The sequence below is a fragment of the Pogona vitticeps genome, chromosome 6 (assembly GCF_051106095.1).
Source record: "Pogona vitticeps strain Pit_001003342236 chromosome 6, PviZW2.1, whole genome shotgun sequence".
Taxonomy (NCBI): Eukaryota; Metazoa; Chordata; class Lepidosauria; order Squamata; family Agamidae; genus Pogona; species Pogona vitticeps.
Window position 1 is genome coordinate 87,187,512 of NC_135788.1, and position 25,372 is coordinate 87,212,883.

At 41.5% G+C, this 25,372-nt stretch overlaps 1 protein-coding gene across 3 annotated transcripts in view; it reads left to right on the forward strand.

The window, feature by feature from the left end:
* The first annotated feature begins 22,782 nt into the window (after window positions 1-22,782).
* Window positions 22,783-25,372, forward strand: part of GJC1 (gap junction protein gamma 1) — a 42,121-nt gene continuing 39,531 nt past the window's right edge. Inside the window, exon 1 of one of the 3 annotated variants that reach the window (XM_020798040.3) lies at window positions 22,783-23,348. The gene's annotated coding sequence lies outside the window, so the exon portion shown is untranslated. Of the gene's footprint in view, window positions 23,349-23,501; window positions 23,552-23,874; window positions 24,012-25,372 lie in introns of those variants that run through there. The other 2 variants (XM_073004132.2, XM_020798042.3) reach the window with 2 other exon arrangements.

A 25,372-nucleotide genomic window follows, 5' to 3' on the forward strand; every position in this document is an offset into this window, starting at 1 on the left:
AAAAAACACCCATAAGGGAATGCTGTCAAATGACATACACACACCCCCAACACAAAGTGTGCAGATCAACATGGAACAAATCAGGACTAGGGGAGATCCCACACTGGAGCAGGTCAGAGAAAATCAGAAATCACCATCACCCAGTAGTGGAGTGAAAAACTTGGAAAGCAAGGGATTTTTTTGGGAGTGGGGCATTTTGACTCTGTTGCCAGTAGTTCCAGTCCTGCATTCTGTGATCACTGGGTTGCAATATTGGTGGTAGCATCAATTCAAAGAAAGGTGAAAAAATGGCCCTTCTTTACATCACAACTTTCAAGCTACTTGCCACAATAAGTTTAAGAGTAGTGACAGACAGGAATCCTCTCCTCCAATGGCTGCTTGCTACTTTCTTGTCCTGGCTGGCTTTCTGTGTCTTTAATAGAAAATCAGCAGGTACAGACCCCAGTTCCACTTTCAATATAATAACACTGCAACTGGGAAAGCTTGGACTATCTGTCTATATGATAGATGTAATGATGATCCATGTTTTGACAAGTAAGCATAAGCATGTCATCAAGGAAAGATTAGGACTTAATCAGTGATGGATGTCAACAAATAGAAAGGGAGATATGTTTAAGTGTAACCCAAATATGCAGCTGCAATGGTGTGAAATCATGGCAGAGGTCTAACATAAGGCCGTTTCACAGGACATATTTAAACACATTAAAATATATGAATGTTGTTTTTCAAATGTTGTACTCTGCAAAATATATGTTATCTTAGAACTGCAGAGCTGAAGGGACCCTATGAATCCTCAAATCCAGCCCCGTCAAGGTGGTACAGCCACCTTGACACCTTTAGCTCCGCAGCCAGATGCCTAACCCTACTGAACTATCCAGCAATTATGATTGTATGCAAATTAAAATGATTGAGTTTAAATGAACAATAAGGGACCTGACAGCTATCACAATCTCCCAGCTAGCACAGCTGGCCTTGCTGGCTGAGGGATTCTGAAAGTTGTAGGAAAAGAAGTCATTCCCCATCACACAGATTCAATATCAGCAGACATTTGCTTTTGTCTTTTTGCAACATGATCCTACAATTTCATTTCTGCTCCCTTGAATCTGTAATGGATTTTTAAAAGAAAGAAAGAAAGACACAAGGGAAAAAATTGGGGCTGACAAATAATATATTTTCTGCAATCAGCACGGTGCCCTTTTGTGACTTCTCAGTAACTGCTCTTCTTCTCTCTATGTTCAGCTGAAGTCTTGCTATATTTCAGTCTGACTGCAATCTGGGCGGATAAAACAAAAGGTACTAATGATGAATCTGGCAATGAATATAATGGAACAATGGGGGAGGGGGGAATTAAGAGACACCCTCCAAACTCTTCTCCTAATACAATAGCAGATCACCAAAACAATACCTGGTAAATAAGAAAATGTATAATAAGATGTCCAATAAACGTTATTAATGAAATGAAATAAGAAAATAAGTGTATATTCAATAAAGGAAGTACAGTGGGGTCTCTACTTAAGAACTTACTCCGTATTGGAAGGTGGTTCTCAAGTTGAAAAGTTCTTATGTTGAATCTGCATTTCCCATAGGAATGCATTGAAAACCATTTAATCCGTATCTGCTCTTTTCCGTCCATAGAAACTACAGTGGAACCTCTACTTAAGAACTTAATCCGTTTTGGAATGGTGTTCCTAAGTTGAAACGTTCTTAAGTTGAAGCAAAATTTCCCATAGGAATGGACTGAAAACCAATTAATCCGTTCTGGCTGTTTTTTGTTATGTAGAGGTGCGTTCGTACATTGAAGCATTAGTTCCCATAGGAACTAATGCAAAGCTGGTTAATACTTACTCTACCACTAAGGGGAGAATTTTTTTTTTAACCTAAGATGACCTAAGGTTAAAAAAAGAGCAGGAAAGGTTTTTTTTCCTGTTCTTATCTTGGATTTCTGTTCTCAAGTAGAAGCAAAATTTAGCAAATGGAGCTGTTCTTAAGTTGGATTGTTCTTAAGTAGGGATGTTCTTAAGTAGAGACCCCACTGTAATGGCTTTTAACCTGCCAGACCTGATCCAGTTTATCAAAAACTTTTCTACAGAAAAATAATATTGAAAGATACTTAACAGTTTAAAAGTACAGAACCTCAAAATTCTGTCTTCTCCATTAAAAAAAAAATCACCCTTCTCGCCTTTAAAGTAAGAACAATAAATGAGATCCATTGACAATATTATGTGTAGCATTCTAAGTAGATGCATTGCTGTTTCACTATGTCATGTACTTTATTTAACAAAGAGAAAAGTTGCCACAGCCCACTGAATTTTCCCCACAGGAAAAGGTGGGGAAGGGGGCCAGAAAGGGAGTATCATTAATTGAAAGGGGGACAAACTGAAGCAATCCAAAGACCTGTGTAGAAGTTTCTCATGGGAGAAGAAACATTGATTCCTGTGAATGGAAGGACTGCTCAAGTGAGAGATAAAATAGATTGCACTGAAGATAAGAACCTTCTAAATGCAAATCAGACTGCTCCAACTCCCCTCATCTGGACATGCCCTAATTCATAGAGTCATAGTACTTTGAAAGCACGCTGATGGCACGTAACAATAACAAATATATACACATAGTAAACTGCCTCATCAGTTTGTTATATAGAATGCCAAATGTTTTAACTACCTAGATACACTGCAGGGAACTTTCTTTGTTTCTATGACAATGAAAAAATGTTTTGTGAATTGGTTGACCTTTTCACAAACATTATCTTCTTATTCTACGGAAAATGATTAGGACTAAAGAAACACTAACATGTGCTGGATTATGGAGAAATCCAGAGAGTTCCAGGAAAAAAATCTACTTCTGCTTCATGGACTATGAAAAAGCTTTTGACTTTGTGGACCACAACAAACTATGGCAAGTTCTTAAAGAAATGGGAGTGCCTGACCACCTTGTCTATCTCCTGAGAAATCTTTAGAAGCAACAGTTAGAACTGGCTATGGAACAGCTGATTAGTTCAAAATTGGGAAAGGAGTACGACAAGGCTGTATATTGTCCCCCCGGCTTATTTAACTTATATGCAGAATACATCATACAAAGGGCAGGACTGGAGGAATCCCAAAACGGAATTAAGATTGCCGGAAGAAATATCAGCAACCTCCGATATGCAGATGATACCACTCTGATGGCAGAAAGTGAGGAGGAATTAAAGAACCTCTTAATGAGGGTGAAAGAGGAGAGTGCCAAAAATGGTCTGAAGCTCAACATAAAAACAAAACAAAACGAAGATCATGACCACTGGTCCCATCACCTCCTGCAAATAGAAGGGGAAGATAAGGAGGCAGTGACAGATTTTACTTTCTTGGGCTCCATGATCACTGCAGATGGTGACAGCAGCCACAAAATTAAAAGATGCCTGGGAGGAAAGCAATGACAAACCTAGATGGCATTTTTACAAGCAGAGCTATCACCTTGCCGACAAAGGTCCACATAGTCAAAGCTTTGGTTTTTCCTGTAGTGATGTATGGAAGTGAGAGCTGGACCATAAAGAAGGTTGAGCACTGAAGAATTGATGCTTTTGAATTGTGGTGCTGGAGGAGACTCTTGAGAGTCCCCTGGACTGCAAGGAGAATAAATCTATCGATTCTGAAGGAAATCAAACCTGAGTGCTCACTGGAAGGACAGATTCTGAAGCTGAGGCTCCAATACTTCGGCCATCTCATGAGAAGAGAAGACTCCCTGGAAAAGCCTCTGATGTTGGGAAAGTGTGAAGGCAAGAGGAGAAGGGGACGACAAAGGATGAGATGGTTGGACAGTGTCTGCGAAGCAACCAACATGAAATTGACAGAACTCCGGGAGGCAGTGGAAGATAGGAGGGCCTGGCGTGCTCTGGTCCATGGGGTCACGAAGAGTCGGACACGACTTAATGACTAAACAACAACAAAAGAAACACCAAGGGAAAAATCATGTAGTCAGATAAGTGGCATGTGAGTGCAATATGTGAGAGGGTACAATATCTTTGTTTACTGCTTACTTGACATTTTAGTTAAGGTTTTAGTTCTTATCTTGAAACCGCCGTGTGTTTTGCTATGTGAGGGATTTTTGTAAAGTGCTGAAGAGCACAGCAAATTCTAATCCAAGCAGCAAATGGTCCTTTCCATTACAGTACATTCAGCATAGCGGCTTTTCAAAAATAAATTACTGTAGCTGCTGCTAAGAGTCAAATTGTTTTTCAGCCTAACTTAAGACTCTATTTTTACAGATGGGGGCTATTTTGGAGGGCCCAGGGGGCAGTTTCTATGTTCCTTGTTGTTGTTGTTTTAAAGGAAGACTGTGCTTTCCTACAGTTGCATTCACCACTTCTTACTGAAAGCCATTTTTCTCAGGGGTGGGGAAGGACTCCAGGGCTCATAGAAATGAGTAGGCCTGCATGAAGCCCACAGGCCACTTGTTCCCTGCCTATTGGCTGTTCTAACTGGCAGCAGCTTCCAACACCTCAAGCAAAGGTCATTGATCTTCTAACTGATGGTACTTTATTCATTTATTTTCACTTGTATACCACCTTTCTCCCAGATGAGAGATACTTTGGTTCATATCTAGGCTCTTTTGAAGGTACTGCATGTGGCAGTCAACTATGGACCAGCTCCTAGTGCTGAATATCGAGCAGGGCAACATTTACCCTGTTTCCCCGAAAATAAGACCTAACCTGAAAATAAGCCCTAGTATGATTTTTCAGGATGCTCATAATTATAAGCCCTACCCCAAAAATAAGCCCCAGTTGTGAAACCCCGCCCTCCACCATGTGCAGCAACCAGAAGATGACATGGCTGTATTTGAATAAATGTAGATGGTTGTACATGAAAAACATAAAACATCCCCTGAAAATAAGCCCTAATGCGTTTTTGGAGTGAAAATTAATATAAGTCCCTATCTTATTTTCAGGGAAACACGGTAGTCATCAGGGCCCTGGCCTTCAGCCTTCTTCTACACCTATCCACTGACAAGCATTTCACTCTCACAGAAGCCCCCCCTTTTAAAAAAAAGTCTTCTAGCATCCCCTCCCAAAATGTCTCTGAGGAGGATCAGATTTTTGGGGAGCAAATTCTTGAGGAGAAGCAACCGTGCTCTTTCCTATTCACTTTGAGCCCCCTGAGGCTCTGTTCGAGGGTAGAGTAGTGAAGACTTTTCTACTCTGTTGGGATGGGTCCTCTACACTGGCCTAGTGCCAAAAGAGTTGCAGAGGATGCTGTTCCATCAACTACCAGCCCAACCATAATCCGTACATGCAATGAGAAGAAGGACAGCTTGTACTTTGCCTTCAGCAGCAAAATATATTGGGTTGGCCTTGGACAAGATTCCTGCAATTTCCTTAATCGGAGAACCTAAATCACCATAAACAATAACAAAAGATGTTATGGGTGCAAACTGTTCTCTCTCACCCATTTCACAATAGATTTTTTCTGAGTTTGACTCCTTTGCTCTTTACCACCTCTGCTTTGACATAGAAGCCTATATCATTTAATTGCAAGTAATGTCCACTGAACACCCATGACCACGTGTTTATATTTAAATGCCACTTGCTGACAGAACTGCTAGCAAGAGACGATGAGTAGATTTTACAAAACAGCACATTAAAAGGCCAAAACCCATCAAACATAAAGGCCCCTCACACTTTTCTAGAATTTTGTTTCCTGGTAGGAAAATCCAAAACTTTTCAATTTGCAAATTAATGGTGATAATGACTACTGCCGATTCCATTTTCTGTTGCTGGATCAGATTTTTCTGGACCAGATTTCTATGGCAGTTTCACAGCCCCTAGCTGAAGAGCCTTCTTCCCTTTCATGTGGGTGAAGTTTCCTGTCTCTGTTTCCCATCACATCCTTCACAATGGGAGGCCCCACAAAGCAGCTGAGGATCCCACCCTCCTCATCCTGGATATGACCCTTGCTAGGCCTCAAGCCCAGCTGGGAAGCGTTTGCATGGTCACTCTTGCGTCAGCAGTCTTTCTGTTAATTCTTTCTATTGGTAGAACTTATCATAACATCCTGTGGCAGTGAATTCTATGGGTTAATTATGCCCAGCGTAAGGATGGGTTCTTTTTATCTTTCTCTACCCCAGCCCACCTGCTTCCGATTATTTACAGCATTGTATGGATCCCAAGCCTGTGGGGAAAGAGTGAATACTGTAAATGGCTTGTCCTAAATAAATGAAATGAAAGAAATAAGAGTGAAGATTTGAACTCAGATTTCCTAGGTCCCAGCCCAACATCCCAAATTAATCCTAATTCTTATTTAGTTTAGCCTTTAATTAACAAGCATGTGCAATATATAAGCCTGCTAGCTGTAACTAGAAGAAAAATAAAATATAAAAATATTATATTGTAACGGAATTAAGCACATAGAATTACATATAACTGAAATTTCAATGCAAAACATTTGACTAGATAGGATTGCTATGTTACTCAGTGCTTCTGCTCCAAGCCATTACGGGAGCAACAGCTTGGGAATACAAGGCAATGAATGGGCAATTCGTTGAGGTCTTGCAAGAGCTTTGTCAAGAGGCAATTCATTTTACATTTTTTGAGGTGCAACCTAAAGCTTGAAATCTCTTCCTGTTCTTGTACTTAAGTAACTACTACAGCTGCCACAGGTGTAACATCTGGCCAGAATAAACTTTTAAGTTTTTCAGCTTCTCCCCCTCCTTCCCATTCCCACATCTTACAATACAGCAACCTGGGGAAACATTCTGAAGGACTTGAAAGACCGACCTGTTGTTGATGATGATGTTCTGGTGTCCCAGTCAGGGTACTACCAATCTGAGCCTTTTTATATTAAATTATTTGAGATTTTAAATTTTGAACCCAAAGTAATTCTGAATTTTCTTCTTATCTTCACATTCCTTCGACCTTGCCTAATGTTAGTCCTCTGGCACTTTTTTCACCACCCTCAGAGTTCATCTCAGGCCGCCTCCCAGTCTTCCCCTAGCAAATATTTGATGTTGACCTCAATATTTCTTGCTTTCCTCTTTGCACACATGGCTCATTATAACTGTTTCTCAAAGAGACACCCATTTTCTCCGCTCTTTTGTGCTGAGCGTGCAAGAAACAGAGCTTCTGAAGGTTACAGAGATTAAGGGGGTATCGGGAGCCCTTCCCCTGGCCTGCCACATCTGGTTAGGGTGCAGTCAGTGGCGGGGTGAAGAAGAAAGCAGGAAGCATGAAGAACCTTAGGACATCTGTCACCAAATTTCAAAGGAAAGATTCAAAGGAAGTGAGAGCTCAGGGACCGTGAAAGATGCATTCATTATTGCTAATAACCCAACCAAGGTGACACATACTGCCATGGTTGCCTCTGCACGGGAATTATCCTGTAAGGCCTTTTAAACGAGGAGGTTTTGGACACTAAATTTAACATGAGAAGATTGCTGGGTTTTTGTTTTCCTCTGGCAAGAATTTTAATCCTACATCTAACTTTCAGATCCAACTTTTAGTGCTGGGATGCTGCCCTTGTTGCCACCTTGGCCAAAACTTTGAGAATAGCTGGGATTCATCTTGCGGTGTATTGGTGGCCTGCAATCCCTCCTAACAGGATAAGTGCTTCATCTTGCCCCTGTAGGGTGACTCCCGCACCCCATGTGCTGGGTACATCTGTATTGCCCAATAGTCACATGATCAGCGACCAGCAAAAACTGGGGCAGCTCTTACCGTCTCTATGAGATCTGGCAGTTTGCTGTGGCTGGTGTTTTGCTCTCAAGCTTTATAGTATGAAAGCCAGGATGCAACAGATTTGATGATAGCTGCAGGATCCAACTTGGGTTCTGCTGCTCCTTGTGCTTTCATTAGCTGATTGACTGATTGATTGGCTGATCGGTGGTAGTTATACTTTGCTCTACAGCTGGAACGGACCTCAGAGCAATTTATAGATCCATACCAACAAACAAAACAGCAGGAATTAATGAGATAAGACAGACAATGCCTTCAGGCTTACGGTCGGAAAGGGAAGGACAGAAAAGGAAAGGGGGTGAGGAGGAAAAGGAAACTCGGGAACAATTTCTTCATGTTATGAAGCTCCTCAGCCTGGTGAAATTGTGTGATGTGCCATGCAGTCCAATGCATGCTTACTGACTCAGGTCAATGGGACTTTATGTTCAAAGAAGTATGAGTAGGAAGCATCCTGAAAGCACCACATAGGCAAGTGGCACAGTGGACAGTCATCCTACCTCTGTGTTTTTCCCTCTTAGGCTACGACTACACATGCAAGTCGAATCAGAGCAATTCGGCTTTGCTGTGGTTTGATTCACAGCCTATTTTATGCTTCTATTTGTATTACCTGATCACACACAAAGACCGGAGATTGTTTTGGTGACAGTGTTGCCCATGCTCCCTCAATCCCAGGTGAATTGATCTGTGCTACAGGCCCCCTCGTTTGATCCTGCCCTCTGCTGACCCCCAGCTCCCTTTTATGGTTCATTATAAAGCTGTTGGGCTGTTTAAAGAGTCACACAGGAACCGTTTTCCAAAAGTCTTCGTAAGACACAATACATGCATGCTCCAGAAACACAGTACTGTAGTCTGCTGTAGTTTGTCAGAGTTGTTTCTATTTCATGTAAATTTAGAAAACAGTACCAATAAAAAAAAAAGACAGGCACATTGACAGGCCAGTCAAGCAGTCTTCAGGAATCCTGTCTTAAAATCATTCACATAAATATCATAGCACAATATTTTTAAGAGAATACCTACTAATTCCAGACAAAAGTAGGATGGGATTCTGATTCACTTTTTCATATCTCTTTAAAATAGTTTATGTATCTGTGTGTCTGTGTGTTTGTCCATGTGTGGAAAGAGAGAGTGAGATTTACATTTAGCTTTTCTCACAAGACCTGCATTGTTAAGGACATTCTGTCTTACAGAGACCCAGCAATGGTGTAATTTCTTGGCAGTGCAATTTCATTTTACATAGCTCTTCTACAGAATACTTACCTCCAAGTCACCTTTCAGAAGGCAAACTGACAATGTCAGAAGCCACATAGCAACTCAAGCAAGTCATGAGTGATATGAAGAAGAGCACACTACGGAATCAGGTAAGGAACCTCCCTTATTTATTTGTTTGTTTTATTTATAGTCCACCTTTCTCCTGACAAGGGGATGTCCCTTAGACATCAAGTTGCAGTCACACTAATTTTTGACAGGTTATGAATGCATATTCTTCCTAATCTTGAAAAAAGAGTAAAGTTTAATAATCAACAACACAAAATTAAAGGTAAAGGTTTCCCTTGACAATTTTTGTCCAGTCGTGTTCGACTCTAGGGGGTGGTGCTCATCCCCGTTTCCAAGCCACAGAGCCAGCGTTTGTCTGAAGATAATCTTCTATGGTCACGTGGCCAGCGCGACTAGACACGGAACACCGTTAAAAAAATTAGAAACAACTAAAGATGGCAAAGAGATCTTAACATTTTGACAATTGCTTCCTAAATCACCTATAATGCTATTGTTGCGTGAGCCAAATGATTCAGCCCAGGAATTTTTCCATAGGTTGGCTTGTATGGCTGGAGAATTAGGCTTCCACCTCTTTTCATTTATGTACTGTATGTACTGTAGCACCCTTCAAAACATTTTATTGCATAATTTAATAGAGTTTGCCACCCTTATCTGCTGGGTAACTTTTTTCATTAATACCATGTTCCGTAACCTGTTCTACCATGACCTAATTGATAGGCTAATCAGACCCCAGTGGCACACGTAACATCCAGGTAAAACCCAGCCAGCCAGGTAAAATGGTCACTCAATGCCTCAGCCGATGAACGCAACTTTGTGGTGTGAGAATAATGTCATAATCTGAAATTTGGTGTTTTAGGAGGGACAATTAATAGTCTTAATGCAGTCAAGATGGATATTCATGGAAGGTAATCCCATGTAAAATGATATAGTTGTGTGAGCCCAATTGTTCAGCCCAGGGATCCTTCCATATATTGTCATCTGTGGTTGTAAAATGAAGCACCTGCCTCTTCTGGCTTATGTAATAAAAGAGGCCACAACTTCAGAATAATTTGTTGGTCAGCACAATATCCTTTGCTATCTTTATCTTTCTGCATGACTGCCAGATTCCACAACCTATTTCACAAAGACTCCATAGTGGCCAGTCTTTAACACAAGAGCTATTTTCAACGGAGCTGCCATGGCAGCTAAGTCAACAGAGACTATTTTGTCAAGTAAATTTTCCCTGTAAATATTGACAGAAAACCTAGAGGTGGGGGAAAAAACAGAGGTCTTGAGAATACTTGGATCAATCATTCTTCTGGCATTCTTCCTCCCAAATAAGGCTGAGAAAACAACAGATCCATCCATAGCCCCACAAGGCCCTTCCAGATGTAGTCCTGATTCCATCTTGGCTTTTGACATCCAATCCCGTCCCATTTCCCATTAAATCCCTATGACTCCTCCCTTCATCCCAACCTGGCTCCGCTCCCTGCAACCTGGTGAAAAGGCCATAATGACCTTTAACCCCTTAATCTAAAGCCCCATATGCTCTGCTTGAAGACCATAGCCCTGGAAAACTGCATTTTTTTAGTGCTATGGGGGAGCAATATTGCTGTGAGGGGAAGGATGGCACCGTTGTGTACTGATCCAGAAAAGTCTTAAAATAAAGCAAGGTATCTTATGGAAAAAGCTCTTGCTTGTTTTTTGCGGTGGTGGCTGATGCAGGGCTGCACTGGCTGACATAATGGGGAGGGGAACATTGAGTACTGATAAATGTGAATAAACTGCTAAAGATTTATTATTTACAAGAAATGTTAACTCTGTAGCAGAGGGGTAGTAAATGGATAGAAGCAATATGGTATAGTTTTTTCCCTTGGCAAGCCATACTGGCCATTCAACATAGCTTGTCCATAGTAACAAAATATTTTTATATAGGCTTCCAGTTTTCCAGGGCTTTGGTCTTCAGGAGGAAGAGACAGGGCAGTGATCAATCTCCAGCAAAAAATAAAAATAAAAAAATATATAAAAATTTTAAAAAATCTGTTCACTCAGCCAGTCTCTACTGTACCTACATTAATCGGTGAAGAAATTATGTCTCTGCAGGGCAATAGAAAAGGCCCACAGAGGATGGGACAGATGGGAAAGGATAGCATCATTCCCTCCATTTTACCTTCTAGCACTCCTCCATTGTTCTCTGTGTGCCTGGCTTTGTCCCTCTGATGGCCCTTGCTCAGAAATGTTGCCTGCAGGCATGTTAGCCAGCAGTCACTTTCATGCTACCAGAAAAAGCAATTTCCTACACAGGCAGGTTGAGTGCAGGTGGATCATGAGACACTGTTGTACAGCTTGGGAGCCCAAAATGGGGCACTGCTCTGCTGATTTCACACATAACATTTACATGTCTTTCCACCTATGTTTGCACGGTAGCAAATTGAATATTTTGGTGGACAATTTTCCTCTTCTCACTTTTTTTCTAGCTATGATGCAGTTCTTCTTTCCTCCTCTTTTGGGGGTGCTAAACTTCACTTGGAGGTTGTTTTTGCTGTGGTCTTAATTATCATAATCATAATCATCATCATCTTAGAACTGCCATGCTGGAACGGCCCCTATGGCTAATTGAGTGTACCCCCTTCTGAATAAACACACTTCAGATTCCACCATGTGCTCTCCTGTCCAACACAAGTTAACACTCCTCGAAAGCTGTTCCATAACGAATACAACAAAGTCAAATTGCAGCCAGGGCACAAAGTGTCTCCTGAGTCTCCCAAGTGTGAAACAGAGGCTGTAAGAAGGTAATGGGACAGGTAAAGAAAGGACCTGCTTCCCAGATCATGGGTAGGAAAGGAACAAAATAATGTGTAATTTCTTTTTCCCTGGATCATGCCTGCACATACTTACTAGGAAGTAAGCTTTGCCTGTGTTCAGTGGTATTACAGGGACATAACATGATGTGAGGTTAGTTGGCCCTGGAACAGAAATAGCAAAGATCTGTGTTTGTGTGTAAGTGTATTTATGGGCATGAAATAATAAGATAGATAGCACGGGTTTACCCTGTTGTCTCTAAAGATACTGTATAAGTGTGCAATACACATACAAACACTTTTGCACTCAGCCGTGGCACTAACTAGGAGTAGAGAAGAGATGGTTAACTAGGCTTCAATCAATGAAATCACAAAATAAACTCATGTTTTCTTATCCGGCGGTACTTGCTCCGAGATTTGCATAGCAACTACCTGAAACTTCAGCCCGAGACCTGAGACCTGGCAACTCTTGTTGGGTAGTGATTCCCATCAGCTGTAATCAAGGAGGAGGCATTATGGAAGAGGTGCCCTGGCAGCATCTGGAGGGCCAACTGCTCTCTTACCCTCACAGAGAAAAAGCACAGGACTGCTTTATGAGTCATATTCCAGTCTTTCGGGAGCAGTCGCTGCACCAGTGACTGTCTTCTGTCCAATCCAGTTCAGTCAATGTGACATCTGTATCTATTTCCCAACGTGTCATGTGGCCTGTTTTGTTGTCAGCCACTGTCAATATGCGCAGACGTTAAAAGACTGAAACCAACATATTGGGCTTCCCCTGCAAATCCGGAGCTAAGTCTTCAGATAATCTATTTTCCAAGTATCAGAGTCTGCATTTCTATTTCTTTCTGCCAGGAAACTTCAAGCAAGGAAGCACCGGAAGAGAACTGGGTTGAATCTAGGCTCTGCTTTCTATGGATGGAAAGATTCTTCTCTCAGAAAACAGCCCCTTTAGACTTTTACAGCACCACACAACCCAGATTGCCCCACACCACAAATAAGCCTACCACATTCAGCAGGATCCCCCAACACTCTCTGTACAGTATTTCTCCGGCTGGGTGCTGGAAATGCTTCCATGGGGAGAAATGTGTTCCAATCAGCCTAAGTGCAAGGTCTGAAATCTGGATCTGAACTTTTGTTTTGGTCCACATCCTTCTCGACACAGGGTCAATGCTCGGGTCCCTCCCATACAACATATGCATTCTTAATGAAAGGTGGACACATGCTGTGCAATCACCTTGAATTAAGTAATGCCACTGCTGTCCAAAGACAGAAACCTGGGGTGATGTGATGTGTATTTAAACTGAAGTCTGCAGATTGTGAGCAGGGTGGCATATGATGTAGCAGCCTCATTTGGTGGCAGTTCTTGGTTGGAAGTCCATATAGATCTTGGAAAACTTGGCCAAGCTGGTTGGGGTGAGATGCAGTTCAAGGAGGGGTAATCCAAAAGTTCTGGGGAGACCACATAGAACCCCCAGTTATGCTGCTTTGATTTCCATAAAGGAATAAACAAATAAACACTAAATGACTAAGGCTTTGGCATAACCAACAGTGAAAGCTGATATTGTGTGGTTAATTAGGCTTCTGGATTGAAACTTGGGACTTCACCACTGATGTACCATTGAGCCATGAAAAACCACTGGCTGAAATTACATATACTACAGAGAAATAAATCTGTTTCCTATTACTATCATGTTCTCCCTCCAGGCATACAATTCCTTCAGAGCTCTATGCTTAAGTAATCAGACTTGGAAATGAAGCCAATGTGTACTTCCCAATGCTCAATCACAAAACAAAACCAAGAAAATTTGCAATATACGGCATAAGGCAAGTTACTCATACTACAATGGATGTCCTTTGCCTCTTAAAGAATTTGTTTTATTCTTATGACATACTAACTCTGTCTTCTAGTTTGATCTACTGGGTAACCTGTCTGCCTGCCTGCCTCTTTCTCTAGCAGTTGACCTACCATGAATGGCTGTTGTGTAGATAGTGCAGGGAGGAGAAGCACTGTCTACACCAGTGGTTCTTAACCTTTGTTACTCAGGTGTTTTTGAACTGCAACTCCCAGAAACCCCAGCCAGCAGAGCTGATGGTGAAGGCTTCTGGGAGTTGCAGTCCAAAAACATCTGAGTAACAAAGGTTAAGAACCAGTGGTCTACACCATTTTGAACTCACTGGAGGAAAAGTTGGATACATGTAACCAACCATGAACCAACCAAATCCATCCCAAGGACAACTGGATCCCAGCAGAATTTTGAACCTTTAGTTGTACACTTCAGTTGTGGAGACAGCAAAGAGGTAAAGCAGCCTTATGCAATGGTGACACCATCAGGACCTTGAGAAGCTCTTGTCAGTGGCATCTCCGCCTGTACACTGCTTAGCCTCTTCTCCTTCCCTTTTCAGATATGAATGTGCCACCAAACCCCATTCTCTGCTCTCCGAGGCAGTTCTCCTCCGTCTCGCCATCCTGCTCACCATATTTTTATTTCTATTTCGTTTTCATTTTGGTTAGCAACTGGCGCTCTGAGCCATGCCTTTGGCTGGCATGTGGTCGTGAGTGACCCCTGCTGTGGCAGCCTGGCTTACTGGAGCAAAGCAAGCTAGCAGATCTGATAGCTGCCTGGAGCACTTGGCGCAAGCTGGGGAGCTGCGCTAAATATAGGCTTCTTGGGAACAGGCTGATGAGAGAGAGAATAAGAGAGAGAGCGTGTAAAAAAAAAAGAGAGAGAGAAAATGCTGTTTCAGTTTGTGTCATCATTGTTGCCAGTGATTATGGGCTTATTTTAGTTAATGGAGCTTTATCTGCATATTCATTGCTCGCCTGGAAATCGACCTTGTGAGCAGAGTTCCATTTCTGTTAGTGCTTTGCCCCAGAACCTATTTCCAGTTCAAGGCAAGGGACAAGAGTCCTTCTGTGACATACACATTCAGTGATACAGAGGAGAGAAGCCATCATGCTGACACAGAGTGCTGGTTGAATTTGTACTGAGGTCCCCCAGAATGTGCAATCTTTGCTTTTCTGGGCATGTGCCAATGAGTAAAAGTATTTATTTATTCAGTCCTCATTATATCAAATTATATAAAACAGAACAAAACCAAACAAAACGTTGGTGTCCAAACCCTAAAGGGGGAAAGGCACCCACAGTTGAAGAGGAAAACTGACCTGTTGAAGTGGTGAGAAGTTGACAGATACCAGTACCAGTAACTTGCCACACTGAGCTATGTAAATCAATATAAGGGTTTGACTGCCTTGCGATTTACCCCTCGCTGTCTGTGTCAAAGTTGGCACAGCTAAAATCATAATATAATTTAAGTAAAAATATAGTGGTTGGAATCCGGTTCATCACTGCATAACACAGATTGTCTTATCCGGGCAAGACAGATTGTACAATACAATTGCATAATTGGTCAAATGGTTCCCAGGTTGCGCACAACGCTAACATAAGTGCTTCATGGATAGCACTTCTGCCTTGGCACTACTGTAGTCACCGCAGGCATAATGTGAAATTACACCCAAGCAGCTTCACAACAGGATTTCATTCATTATGTTTTTACATGGCGGGTAAGACGGAAAACAAGCTACACGTGTGCCTGCTCAGTACACACTCCAGATGTTGTCTTTAAAGCCACCAGACTGAGGATCAAATTAGACATAAAATAAAATGTCTATTCTCTGTTATTAATAATTAATAATACCTTATCTTCAGAGGTGGGGGTTCCTCAGAAATGCATGCCTCAGAAATCACGCTTGCACAGTATGTTCACGTTTAACTTCCAATGTTGACCAATCACATCAGAAAACACTAGTGAATATGGAGCTGGAAGTGCTTCTAGATTTTGGCATCCTCTACATTTTGGAGTCCTGGGACAACACCTTGCTTGGCCTGCCCTGGTTACAGCCCCTGCCCCCCCCTTTGCCACAAAACAACCTAGTGTTAAAACTGAAGATAATTTCGGAAGTAGTTTAGCCTGACAGAGATGGAGAATCCTTTGAAGATAAGGTCATAAATTATCCCACAGGGTTAGTGCATGGCCCTGATATGCTCTGAAGGAACTGAGATCCAAAGCTATCTCTCGGGTGGGATTGGCCTTTAATTGGTTTCTGATAGTTGTGGACAAGTTTTCCTTTGGTTTAGCCCCAAACAAATGTTTTTATAATGGCACTGTCTTGCCTTAATTGAAGTAACCTTTTCTTGGATAAAATGGAGACAGCCTGGGGACTGTTCTGCATGGTAAATTGCTTCTGCCTTTGTAGTATTTAAAGAAATTTAGAAACACTGACTGAAACCCTATTGCACAGTTCTGCACGTGTAACTTATTTTATTTATTCATTTAAAATATTTTACCTGGTCTTTCACCTTAAAAAGAACCCAAAGTGGATTACATCATTAAAAGAAAATATTTAAAGCTAAGAACAATGAGTATAAAGAGGCAGCTTACATCATTAAAAGACAATATTAAAGCTAAAAACAATAAGTATACAAATATTAAGAAGGAACAAATACCACTCTGAGAAATGTTAAACACAAGTAGTACTAAAAACCTGGTCAAAGCAGTAAAGCATAACAATCCATGTAAAAATCACACTCAGCTAACCAGTCATGATGATAACCACTGACAGCGATTATGTCATTATCAGTGGCAAACTGTCCTTGATTAAAGGCTTTATCTGGCAATCTTAGTGTGCATGAAACTTCATCACATCATGTATGAGTTACATGCACGTCTTTAATCGGTGGCAATTTGGCTTCAATCAGCAGCAATTGGTCACTGATAAGGACACCATTCCCACTGCACATGCAGAACTGTGCAACAGGATTTCAATCATTACTGTATGGTTTTAGACTACAAATTCCAGGGTCTCTTAACTAACACAGCAGCTTTTCCAGGCTCCAGTTCTTTGAATTTTGCCCTTCCAAAGAGGATTTTGCCATGTGGCTCTTTAGGGCAAATGCTTCCAAATGGGGGAGGGGAAAACAGCAGTAGCTAAGTGACATGTGCAGACAGCAAGAAAGAGCTGATATTTGCTCAGTGTCAAATTTCTTACAGTTCCAGCTCAAGATGGAACTGACAATCCAAAAACAAAAATAAGTTGCATGAACATAGTTAGCATTGGGCTTTCTGCCTTTATCTTCTTTGTTCTTTCATTTACTGTACTCTTTAATTTCCAAGCGAATCCTGAAATTTATAACAATTTGGATCATCAGATGTTGATGCTGCAAGCATCTGTATGAGATGCACTGATGCGCCACACACAATTGATGTGTCTTCCAGATAGGCTTTACTGTATTAAAAAAAATCTGTCTGTGAGTGCTGGTTAACCAACCTTCATCCGACACATTTTCTCCACTGCTGCCGCCTTGTTAACTACTGCTCCCTTTTTTGATACAGCAAGAAAGTAAACAAAGGGTTGACAATAGCATTGTCAATCATCCATTGTTAAGAAAAATCAACATGGGTTTGCATGTCATTTGCATTTGTTGTTACATGTTATCAAGCTGGATCCCACTTATGTTGGCCTTAAGGGAATTTGTGACAAACACAAGATGCTTAAAGAATAGTTTTTACATTGCCATTCCCCAGTGAATTTTCACCATCAAACAAAGATTTGAGCCCAGTTTGCTTGATTTGTTGTCCAGATAGTCTATCCACTAGCATTTGTGTAGATGCCAATTTAGAAATAATAATTGAACTAGTCATACGATACAACTCTACTTAGTGGTCAAGTCAGTGAAGAGGTAACTTGTGTGCCTTCCCCGTCTGTGATTTACATCCAGACTGTTGAAGGACACTCCAAGGTTCCTGTACTTTCTTCCGATGGTCGAACAGACCAGATGGGTGGGATATTAATTAATTAATTAATTAATTAATTAATTAATTAATTAATTAATTAAATAAATAAATAAATAAATAAATAAATAAATAAATAAATAAATAGTTATTTGATCTTTACACCAGCCTTCAAACAGAAGAGAGCTGGGCAACTTCCAGAAATCTCAGAGTTCTATATTTCCAGGTCTGGACATGAGGAACATCACTTGCTCCCTTGCCCTGCCTCCCCTAGAAATATTTTTCAGTTAAAAACCTTTTAAAAAAAAACCCTGACACCCCCCCCCAGCTCTCCCATGGTCAAAGTTTGAAAAAAAAAACAACTTTACAAATGTTGGAAAGTGTTGCAGGGCCCTGGGAGCACTGATGAGAGTTACACTTTACACTTTAAAATAAAATATGTCTTTCAACAGATCACCATCATCTAACAACCTTTCAAATACAATGTTTTCCACAAAGTATGAAGTATGGCCACTACTTCATACTTTATTTCTTTATTAATTTAACTTGTCCCATCTTCCCTCCAATGGGATCAAGGTGATGTGTATGGCTCTGCTCCCCACTTTAGTCTCACAACTCTGTGTGAGAGATGAGTCTGAGTCATCCACTGAGTTTCATGTCTGACAGATTCATTCACAGCTCGAGGTTACTCACTGAATGTAACAGCTCAATGGCAAATAGACCCTGGATTTCTCAAGCCCAAATCCAACTCTTAACATTCTAACTCTTAACAAATTATATTCGCGAAGGCTTTCACGGCCAGGATCTAGTGGTTGTTGTGGGTTTTTCGGGTTCTTTGGCCGTTCTGATGGTTGTTCTTCCTAATGTTTCACCAGTCTCTGTGGCCAGCATCTTCTTAGCAAATTCTTTATCAGAGGAAATTGGGGATAGCATGGTGTCTGGAGTGGTGTATGTAAAATGGCTAAAATCCAATTGTAAGTCACAACTAGAATAAGCCCATTGAATCAATGGAACTTCATCAAATCTGTACTGATCCAGTGGGCTTACTATAGTTGCAGCTTACTACTGGATATCAGTTATTGCACGACCACTGTTCTCCTGCTCAAGCAGAACTTAAAATTTGCTTGTTCCTAATTGTAATATTTTATTAGTTTCTTCTCTGCCCACCATGGCTCTCGAAGCACTGTATGATAAAATAAATGAAGGGACATTATTTTTAAAAGGAATAAAAACAATTTTAAAGGTCAATTTAAAAAAATTAAGTTGAAAGGCTCTATGTTGTAATATAATTTTGCTTCCACACGACAATTAAAGTATTTTAAAAATACTTAATTTTGTTTACATTGGACTCTATCCGTTTAACATACTATTGTATGCAATAATTCCTAACAGAGACCATTTGTCAGCCCTTTTCTTCTGTTGTCTAGTCTCATGCAAAGAATCCAGTATACATGTTAAAATTAAATATAAATACAATTTTAAAAAAAGAATTGAATTAAAAATAAGCTCAAATAGTTTTTCTTGTCACAATATGTTAAAAATCCAGTAACTCAAGAAGTTTAGGAAACAAGATGAATTTAGTACCATCTCAGAGTGTTCCCTGCTTCGGCATTTCTTCCCTGGTTTGTAAACCAGTGCTTTTACAAAGTACAGAAGTCTGGATTTCTTGCAATCGATTCTGGAATGTTGGAGACACCACGGAAAAGGCTCAGCTATGTCCCAGACCTACCAACTGGACCTCTAGAATGGGAAAAGACAATTTTTTAGTTTTTTTCGTTTCAATCTTTTAATCCCCCCCCCCCCGATTTCATAGTATTTCACACCTTTCAAGTGAGAGAGTTCATTCATGGACCTTGAAGTGGATTTTGATATTACAGAATCTACAGCTGGAGATCACAGCCCAGTTTGTAAGTATTTAAAGAGGTAGCACCTGGGATACAGTTCTCAGACAAGGATTTGCTTCAAAACCCGTTTTTCATAGCTCAAGTAGGAAAATGTATGATTGGTTTGGGCTTTGACTGCTTCATTAACAAAACAAGGCTGACAAGCTGGAGGGGAGAGTGGAGACAGGCACGACTAATCATAGAGCCTCAGGGAATGATGTTATAAGAAAAGATTTTAAAAGCTAAAAAAGTCCAGTGCTGCAAACTGGTGAATACAGAACAGAAAGACATTTAATGTGGTTAAATGAACAGGAAGGGTGGAGGGAAGGATATGCTCCTTTTTTATATAAAGATGTATCAAACTTTATATTTTTGGTCTGGGTGGGATTTGACTTTTCCTTGTATGTTTATTTTACTGCTGGAAACTACCCAGAGAAGTGGCAAGGCCACTAGAAGGTGTGGAATGAATGAATGAATGAATGAATGAATGAATGAATTGGAATGAAATATTATTTTGTTAATGAATTTGACTTGGAATTAGAAATGATAGGTCTTTGTCTTTAACCTGCCACCAGACTCTTTGTTCCAAAAGAAAGGAACCACTAATTCCCAGACCACTAAGATTTTTTTTAACCCCCCCCCCTCAAGGAAGTGGTCTGTTGCAGCAAATACACTGCTGTATGATTTTTAAAAGACTCTGTTGGTTTTCTGACAGATTAACGTGGCTACCTCCCTTGAAATCAAAGGTCACTGTGTGAATTTGAATCTTAATAATTTAAGAAAAGGAGAGTGGTTCAGTGTTGTGCGACATGATGAAAAACCTTTAAGTGATACATGTGTTTAAATACCAAAAAGAGGGGGAAATGTACTTAAGCAGAACCTATAGCAGAATCTTGAAAGCAGTGGATATTTCTCCAAGCAGACTAGTCTGAGGAGCACGAAGGGAGCACCAGCAGCCTTTTCTCTCCCCAACTGTCATCCAACAGTGATTCCACCCGGATGAGAAACCTCACAATAGTAGGAAGTTCAGTTTGGGATTTGTCTGAGGACAAGGCCTGTGCTGTGGTTCTGTTGTTGATGACGATACATAAGCACTCCGAGACCCTTTTTTTTCCAGTTGCCTTGCTTGCTGTGGCATTCTAGGAGTTGTAGTTTAAAAGTTTTTTAAAAATCAAGCTGTAGCTAGCTCCCAGTGTTAAAAACGATTAAAAATACGATAAATTATACATTAAAAACCAGTTAACTCTAATACATTGAATTATCTAAAACATTAAAAACTAAAAAAAAATAAACAGGGCTTGGTTACACATGGAATAAAACCTTTCTGAAATCGATTTGAAAAACTTAGACTACATGATGCATAGGGAAGCACTCTTTTTTTGCCCGGGAAGTGTGTGTGTTGTTGTTGTTTTTTGTTGGAAGTCAAGGTATTCCACTGCAAGAAGGTTATTTTAAATCACTTGTCGATTTATTTTGAATCGTTTTGGCATGTATGAATGTCTCTGTTAGTACAAGTTGTGTCTGTGGAGTTTGTTGAGTAATGGATGCCAGGATTATTGTTATCGGGCTACAGGAAAAGAGAACTAGCATAGGGAGAAAGGTTGGGTGGACATGCCTGTCTATCGATTTCTATACACATGTGATGGGCTTCAGGGAAACCTTGTAGTCTATTCTGTTTTATTATTTTATCATTTTATATTTTATTGTATTGAATTTTAATTGTTGCAAGCTGCCCAGAGACCTTTGGGTAGAGTGGGTGGCGTATAAATTAAATAAATAAAAAAAATATTTTTTTCTATCTGTCATATTGAACTAGTGCTATGTCAGATTGCAATAAATTAAAAAAAATCACCACAGCAGCAGTGTCTAGTGGCTGGGGGAGGCAGTCAGTGTGAGGGTGGGCAGGAACACGCCAAAGCCTCAAATGTAACAGTTCTAAACACCTGTGCAGCCCCCTCAACCGATATACAACACAGTTGAAAAATAGATTAAAGGTTTTCCCAGGAGGATGCACACCAACCCAAAAACCATATGACTACAACATGACTTTAAAATGACTTCAAAAGAACCCCATCCATCCCCCGGTTCAATGATAATCTTCGTCAGAGGCAAAATCAGAGGACGCAAGTGTGCAAAACATCCCTGTGCTGGCTTTAATCTGATCTACTGGCAGAGTATTTGCCTATGCAATCTGTACACACTGAAACACAAGTCTAGGTGTGCGAAGCATAATGCTGGGGCGTAAAAGCTACAAAGAAGCAGCCTCTTTGCCGCCAACGATTAGCAATTTGAATTCCCCGCCTTTTTCTCCTGCCCTTTTTTGGTTGTAACTCGAAACTCCGGACGCAAGTCAAAGCAAAATTTTGTGGGCGGAGCTGGTCGTAACTCAAAATGGTCATATGTAGAGATGTTCTTAAGTCAAGGCACCATTTTGAAAAGGTATTTTATAATAATAATCATGTGCCATAAATTTTTTCAGGGTTTTCCATGTAGAGAATACTCAGAAGTGGCTTATAATTCCCTTCTTTTGGGGCAGCAGGATCCCTGAAAATTATGTAGAGACACTTTTTCTGATGTTGCAACACATGTGATCTGATTTTCATAGAAGTTTCCCAAGGCCACACAGGCTGGCTCTACTTGGAGAAGGCACAGTGGGGGAAAACTCCCATTCTGAGCTACTGAGCTATCCCACCAGCTATTAAAGGCATGACAAATTTATACTTGTTGTTTGATCTGCTTGAATGCTCATTTCTTTCCTAGATGGAATAAAGCTTTGAACGACCTCACTTACTCCTGTTTTGGGGCTTCTCACCTTTCCCCCACCAAGAAAAGACCTGGAGGAGCGCGACTACACTCTTGTGCAACACTACAGTTGTTCTATTCTTATTATTAAGGAGCAGGTTATCTTCTAGAGTACAGTATGTAACTTAAGCCTCTATTCAATAAACATATGCATGAATGAAAATGTTTGTCTTTGGCTGCTTGCATGAATGGGGAAGGACATATAAGGATAGCAATGCCAGAGCGGGAAGGGGGGGGCGCGGCTTACCCGTCGGCGCGCGCTCACGTTTTTTGCGCCGTCTAGTCGGAATCAATTTGAATCAGTTCATTTTGCAATTTCCCCTAGAAACATCTTGGGGGGGGAGGGAGATGCAAGGACTTTTGTAACGAGCAGCTGAGAGTTGCCGTCCCCAGTTGTCACTTCTTACAGCCGTCGTGTTTGATTTTTTCCGTATGATTTCCGCCATTCTGAAGTGATTCAAACAAGACGGTTCTGTAATTTAAAGGTGTGTATCCTGCCACAGCAAGTAATTTCGCCACAAGCACCCAGTAATGAGACACAAGCCGCGCACCCAAGCGTGCGTGTTCGAGACATCCATGCCGAGTTCAGATCCGAGGCTTTTGCAAATGAAAATAGATCTATTTCTTTTACAAAAGAAAAAGGGCTTTGCAGAAAGCAGCGATAAGGGAACGCCAAGGCTTCAGTTCGCCCCGTGCGGTAGATCTGATGCTTTTGCACTTTTTAAATTTTTTTTAAAAGGCACTCATTTTAAAACAAATAGTTTTGCAAATACGGCGAAGCAGCTTGCATTTGCTCCGTTACGAGTGTGCGCGCCTGTGGCACGCCGAGCCATACTGGAGAAATGTTTAAATGTGGTTCTTTAAGAATACTACGGAGATTCTCCATTTGTCAGAAGTGGATTGTGTGAAGGGGGGGGGCTGTCGCCGCGTGTTGCAATCCCCCTTTTGTTCTTTTTTTTCCCTTGGGGAGGGGGAGGGGATTCCCGGCTTGGTGTCTGTAGAGCAGCGACTACGCAAGAGACGAGGAAAGGCGGGAAGGAGGGACCCCGCTCCCTTCGGATCCGGAGACACCCCCCCCTCCACCGTCCTCATGAGGGGGGAATGGCATGAAAAAGGCGGGTGAGTCTGGGGAGAAATAGGTGGGAAATGGAGGGAGGGATTTACGAAGTGGGGGAGGGACGGGCAGGTCGCAAAAAACCGTGGTATGTGAGGCGGGAGAAAGGAAAAAAGGGAGGTTCTTTGCGAGGAATCCAGTCTGGGATGATTATTTATAGGGGTGCCCAGAAGGCACAGCCCCAGGGAGCCCCCGAAAGAAGGGAATGGTAAACTGCTCCTGGATATTTTGTACCTGGAAAACCCTGAAAAAGGATCGCCATAAGTCAGAACTGACTTCAGGGCACATGAGTACTATTATTAGATGGGGTTGTGGGAGGGGGGGGAGCGGAGGGGAATGACAACGAGGTGGAAGCGCAGAGTAACGAAGTCGTAGCTTGCTTTCTAGAGAAGCGAGGAAACAGTTGGGGGGAGGGAGATTAATTGGGGGCTGACTTTTTTTTTTTTTGAGATATTTTTTAGGAGGTGGAAAGCCACTGCTAGGGTAGGGAGGGAGTTTCCCGGCGTGGGGAAAACAACGGAGGCTAAGAAACGGGGTAGTTGTGACAGAACTCGGAGATGGCAACGAGTCGGATTACTTCGGGGAATCTCCAGAAATGTAATTTGGACAGACTGGACCTGAGGGGAGGGGAGATGCGTATGAAAGGCATGCCCCCAGGGTAGCCAAAGGTGAGAAAAGGGGCAGGAAGCGGTGTTGAGTGTGATGGACAAAGGTAACCGGTTGGAGTGACGATTGAGACTTTTATTCCCTTGAACTCTTTTGGTTTATGCCAGGCATCACAGCACTAGCCGATAGCAGTGATTCCAAACCTAGGGATCCTGACCTCCAAGGGGATCGCAAAATGTTTTCTGGGGCGTCCTGGATCACCTTATATGTGCTGTAGTCCTTGTCTTTTCGGAGCTGGATATGAGAAGTTTATGAGAAATGTTCCCTTTGGGGGAGAAAGAACCCTCTAACTTTCTGAGAAAGTATGACTTTGCCCTATTAAAAATGCATGTTATGCAAATATGTCAGGGGTAGGATCCTTGGTATTTAAAAAAAAAGGGGGGGGTGACAACTAGAAAAAGGTTGGGAAGTACTGGTCTATAGTAAATAATGCTGCTGTTGAAAGGAAGTTAACCAGAAAGAGTACGTGATAATAAATATGAAGTTATTGAGATCAACTTTCAAAAGCTGAGGATAAGATGGGTGAGCAAGGTAGAAGGGAGTTACAAGATTGGAGAGAGCAATCACTCACAGGTATAAATGGGTATAAGGTGCAATGGGTGATAATCATTCATGTGGACCTGAGCCAGTGTGGTGTAGTGGACAGAGTGATAAGCTTAGGCCTCATAAGATGTGGGTTGTTTTCTGCCCTGCCATGTAAATTTACTGGGGAGTAACAGTGGTATCACGCATACCTTGAAAACCCCTTTATGGTTGTTGTAAGCCCAGTATGACTGGATAGCATATAACAATAAAAACACAGCTGGCCTTAGTGTTGTCCTTTAAAAGAAATAGAATGAGCAGGAAGGAAGAACAAACCCTCCTGGATCGTTCTGAACAGTGGCCAGACAGATTGTAAGATGATGGGAAGCTGCTTTATGTAGGATGAGACCATTGGCCTGTTCAATTCAGGGATGTCCACGTGAAGCCCACAAGCAGGATATGAACGCAGTAACTCTGCCCTATTACAGTGGTGCCTCGACTTACAAATGTCCCAACAGATGACCATTTTGAATTACGACCAGTTCCGGCCGCAAAATTTTGCATATACTTGCAACCCCCCCCCCCCCAGCTTCGAGTTACAACCAGAAAAAGGCAGGGAAAAAAGGCGGGGAATTCAAATTGCTAACTGTTGGTGGCGAAGAGGCAGCTTCTTTGTACCTCTTTTACCCCAGCAGTTGGACTGTGCGATAGGAGGTGGCTTTGGACTGCCTGATAAGATGCTGCGTTCTGCTTTTAAAAAACTGTTCTGGGTGGGTTTTGGGCTGGGTGGTGGGATTATATTTCTGTGCTGTGATGGGTCTTGCAGGGTTTGTTTTGGGGG